Genomic DNA, 5,493 nt, shown 5'->3' with positions numbered 1-5,493 from the left:
AGCGGCGGGGCGCGGGGTGACGACGTCACATCCGGGCAAGGAGATTTCCCCGCCCCGCTCTTCCTCTCCACCTCCGCCCAGAGAGCTATGAAAAAAGGTCAAGAGTGGCGCGCTTTCCTTGCTCATGGGGATATTCCGGGAGCAGTCGCTTGCAAGAACAACTGCAAGAGAGTGAAGAAATCTCTCCCCTGTAGTAGCACCATTTGGAGAAAGTCACAGCAACACAGCATGATGGGGGAGTGGGAAGCGACCCCCGAGGGTCATCCAGCCCAACCCCCGGGCAATGCAGGAATCTGAACCAAAGCATCCATGGCAGGTGGCCATCCAACAAACAGGATTTCGATGCAACTTCACGGCGGCTGCAAGCTTTCACCGCGGGGAAAAAGGCAGCTGGAGGTGCGGAAGTCCCGCACGCGTGTCGGTGCGATTCTCTGTGCCGCAAACCGCCCTGGGACCTTCGGGTGAAAGGCGGCGTGTAGTAAGTTTAATAACGAACTGAGAACCATTAGAGGCGATGAAGAGCCCAAGCGCGCTGCTGTAGGAATCCCGTTCCGTCCGGGGCTGGTTTGGATGCCCCACCAATACAACGCTGCGCGCCCCGGAGCCTCGTCGCACCGCACGGAAACGATGTTTACCTGCCCCCCAGAGCGGTACCTATTTATCTACTTGCACTTTGACGTGCTTTCGTACTGCTAGGTTGGCAGGAGCTGGGACCGAGCAATGGGAGCTCACCCCGTTGTGGGGATTTGAACCGCCGACCTTCTGATCGGCAAGCCCTAGGCTCTGTGGTTTAACCCACAGCGCCACCCGCGTCCCAGGGTTTTCAATCTAGGATTGGGTAAAAACAATATTTTCAAAAATATTGGAAGCCTTTTGAGGAGGGGATAGGTTTCTTTTGTATTGTGTTTTTGATCTGGAGGAAAACCACAGAGTTATATTGGTATAAAATTGAAATTATGCACTTCTCTATCAAATCCAAACTTCTTCTGCTTTTAGTGCAGTACGTGGAATGCAATATCTATAATAATAATTCAAAGAGCTTTTAATCGCTGAGGCAACATTTGGATGTGAACTTACTTAGTAATATTGCTTGTCAGATGGTTGACATTTATTAAGTTTTAAACTGCTTCCCGATTGTCCTTGTCCTTGTACATTTCTTATGGCATAGAGAAATGACTAAATGTGTTAATATATAAAATAAGAATACGTCAGTTCAATTACAAATTCAAATCTCACGTTCAAATATTCTGATGTGTTTCTACCCTGAAGAACAGAATATTCTCAGCTCTTGAAAATGACCCTCTCTTTGCTCGTCACACTGGAGAAGAATTACCTCTTGAGAAATACCGTGAACTAACCTTCCTCCGATGTAGGAAACTCTTTGAATATGATTTTCTACGACTAGAAGACATAATTGAGAAACCATTGAGAATTGTAGCGCTGATTACTTGCCTGGGGATGTATGACTGGTCTCTAGGAGCCAAATATTTGCTAAATTCCCAGGTATGTATAATGCAGGTGTAAGCTTCGTTATAGATTTCGTGAAGGAGTCAAACCTACTGCAAAGTGTTCCATTTTTATTTTGGATAAATATTTTTGGAAATTACATCTGAGCTGCTCTATGTGCGCTTTTGATTCAGAGGCTATAGTGGCTTGACACTTTTTTCACGTAGTAATTGTAGTGAAAACTTCATTGCTTGAACATACACCCTTCACAATAGTCTACTGATATTTGTTTTTAATTTCTTTTTGCTTTTAAATTGCTTTTCACTCATTATTATTTCACTTATTATTACAGTCATACCTCCAGTTGCGTTTGCTTCATGTTGCGGATTTTTGGGTTGCGAACGCGGGTGGCGCTGTGGGTTAAACCACAGACTCTAGGGGTTGCTGATCAGAAGGTCGGCGGTTTGTATCCCCATGACGGGGTGAGCTCCCATTGCTTGGTCCCTGCTCCTGCCCACCTAGCAGTTCGAAAGCACGTCAGAGTGCAAGTAGATAAATAGGTACCGCTCCAGCGGGAAGGTAAACGGCGTTTCCGTGCACTGCTCTGGTTCGCCAGAAGCGGCTTAGTCACGCTGGCCACATGACCCGGAAGCTGTATGCCGGCTCCCTCGGCCAATAAAGCGAGATGAGTGCTGCAACCCCAGAGTCGTCCACGACTGGACCTAATGGTCAGGGGCAGGGGCGTCGCTGGGGAGGGGCGGTGGGGGCGGTACGCCCCCAGTGACAGGGTGAAAAGCGGCGGGTGGGGGTGACAAGCGGCGGCCCCTCCCGCCACTCCCACACGCCGCTGCTCCCTCCGTCACCCAGCAGCACATGGAAGGGGTGCTTTCCGCCGCTTTTTTCGGCGGCGGGGGGGGTCGACCAGCGAGGGAGGGTGTCACGCTTGTCTCCCCTCCTCGCTAGTCGACCCCCCCCTCGCCGAAAAAACCCGCGGGGGGGGGGGGCGGGAAAGGAAGCAGAGCCGGGGCTTGAATGCAGAGCGCCGGCTCTGCTTCTTTTTTCCCCTTTCCGCGGCTTTTTTTTCGGCGGGGGGGGGGTCGACCAGCGAGGGAGGGTGTCACGCTTGTCACCATTCCTCGCTAGTCGACCCCCCCCCTCGCCGAAAAAACCCGCGGGGGGGGGGCGGGAAAGGAAGCAGAGCCGGGGCTTGAATGCAGAGCGCCGGCTCTGCTTCTTTTTTCCCCTTTCCGCGGCTTTTTTTTCGGCGGGGGGGGGTCGACCAGCGAGGGAGGGTGTCACGCTTGTCACCATTCCTCGCTAGTCGACCCCCCCCCTCGCCGAAAAAACCCGCGGGGGGGGGGGGCGGGAAAGGAAGCAGAGCCGGGGCTTGAATGCAGAGCGCCGGCTCTGCTTCTTTTTTCCCCTTTCCGCGGCTTTTTTTCGGCGGGGGGGGGTCGACCAGCGAGGGAGGGTGTCACGCTTGTCACCCCTCCTCGCTAGTCGACCCCCCCCTCGCCGAAAAAACCCGCGGGGGGGCGGGAAAGGAAGCAGAGCCGGGGCTTGAATGCAGAGCGCCGGCTCTGCTTTTTTCCCCTTTCCGCTGCTTTTTTTCGGCGGGGGGGGGTCGACCAGCGAGGGAGGGTGTCACGCTTGTCACCCCTCCTCGCTAGTCGACCCCCCCCTCGCCGAAAAAACCCGCGGGGGGGGGCGGGAAAGGAAGCAGAGCCGGGGCTTGAATGCAGAGCGCCGGCTCTGCTTTTTCCCCCTTTCCGCTGCTTTTTTTCGGCGGGGGGGGGGTCGACTAGCGAGGAGGGTGTCACGCTTGTCACGCCCTCCTCGCTGGCCACCACCCACCGCCAAAAAAAAGCCTCGGAAAGGGGGAAATTCCCCCTTTCTGCACCCACGTGCGTCGTGACGTCATGATGACGTCACACCGCACGCGTCGTGCCCCTCCCCCAGGGGGGTTCCTCTGCGCTGCCGCCGCCCCCAGCAGCGCAGAGGCTAGCAACGCCACTGGTCAGGGGTCCCTTTACCTTTTAATCCCTTTTAAACAAGTAGTATCATTATTCTGACACCAGTGGGCAGCAGTGCCTTGAACACAAAAGTCCTGATGAATAGGAAGAACAAAGTCTCCCCAGCTTCCCATTAGGAGGAGGAGGCAGGATGGGAAGACTTGAAACATGGCAGTGGAAAGATTTGCCTCTATACCCTCACTAGATCGTGTCGAAGATTGAAAACGAACATCTTCCGTTTTTGATTTTATCGTGATTGTCAAACATATTCTTTTCATGTTGGGTGTGTGATCGCATACATCCTGGGTGTGGCCAACACATCCTTTTGGGACGGATCTTGAAAGAGGCAGTGATCCAACCATTCCTTGAAAAAATCACCCTGGGCCCATTGCTTTATGATGACTACTGCCCAGTTGCAAATACCCCCTTTTTGGAAAATTGATTGAGAGGGTTGTGGGATGGTGGCAAGTGCTCTAGGATGAAACCCGTTCTCTTCACCGGCCTTGAGAATACATTTTACGATTGCTTAAGAATAATCCAGAGATCAAGGAATCATTCATTTTTATTTTCGTTATTTCACTTTGCAGCTGAAACCAGGAGGAAATTTATTTTCTTGTAATGAAGTTGTGTTTCCTGATGCAGAATAGCGTAAAATATCACAGAATAGCATTTTCTCCTGGGAAGGAAGCAACTTAACATGACTTCACTATCTCAAATCTTTCATGAATATGTCATTTTGACCCCTTCCTCTACTTTAACAAAAAGGTTTTAATATTTATCAATCACATCAGCTAATTGTCTTTAATGTTTACAGGTGTTCAAAAGTACAATTGAGAGTGCAGGCTCTGAAAGACATGAAGAATTTATTAAAGATAATGCAAATATGAAGGTACTCTTTAAGCTGCCTAAATCAATCTTTGCTTTAAAATATATATGCTGCCACTAATTTTGAGTTAATGGTGTTTCTAAAAACAAGATTATTAACTACGTATTCTAATGAAGCAATATCTGCAAATCTCTTGTAAAATAGTATCTCATATGGAGTTACCGTATTTTTCGCTCCATGGGGCGCACCGGACCATAGGGCCCACCTCATTTTTAGAGGAGAAAACAGGGTAAAAAATATTTTTCTGGTTTTCCTCCTCTAAAAGCCCTGTTTTTTTGAGCTAAAAGTTTTGCAGCTTTTTTTGCAAAGGGAAAAGCCCTTTTTTGTTTTTGTTTTTTGAGGATCAGCTAAAAGTTTTGCAGCTTTTTTGCAAAGGGGGAAAAGCAAAGATGGGGTTCAACTCACATTTCTGCAGCTTCTGAAGGAAAGGGAGCCATTTCTACAGTTTCCAGACAGAAAATCTAATCAGCCAGTCACATGTTGCTGGGGAAACAAACAACCTCCCTCTGCAGCACATTCAACAATGGAGGGCGGGGCTGAAAGGGAGCCGGGACTCTTATCTCTCTCCCGATCTCTTGCTGATCAGCTGCTGAGTGGGGTCCTTTCAACACCCCTTTTTCTCTTTGTAAAATAAAAAGCACTATCTGCTTTTGGCCCCTGGGCAATTCAGCTCTAGGGACCACCATTCGCTCCATAAGACGCACAGATATTTCCCCTTAATTTTTAGGAGGAAAAAAGTGTGTCTTATGGAGCGAAAAATACGGTACTTCATTTTGATTTACTAGTGCTTCTCTGTTACTATTGGCAAACCATAATTAAAGTTTCTTACAGTGGAAGCGATGAATTACCTGGGTCAGTTTGCTTATTCGCCATTTATGAAAGTATTGCAGGATCATCAGCACCAATATGTAATACAAAAGTTATAAGGCAATAGTTCAAGAAGTGCCTCGCAGCATCCAATCAGCAGAGTGGAGTCCTTCAGCGCAAAGCATACCTGCCCAAAAGGTGCTCACCTTGCTTCAGTTAAAGGTGATGCAGGTAGAAGCAGGATTCCACATGCCTATCCTAAGCTGTATACGTCAGTTCTGTGTGCGTGACTCCCATTCCCACAACCAAACAGTTTTCAGAAGGTGTAAACTTAGCCAAGGG

This window comes from Lacerta agilis, chromosome 9 (genome assembly GCF_009819535.1).
Source record: "Lacerta agilis isolate rLacAgi1 chromosome 9, rLacAgi1.pri, whole genome shotgun sequence".
In the NCBI taxonomy this organism is placed as follows: Eukaryota; Metazoa; Chordata; class Lepidosauria; order Squamata; family Lacertidae; genus Lacerta; species Lacerta agilis.
This window is presented reverse-complemented; position numbering follows the sequence as displayed.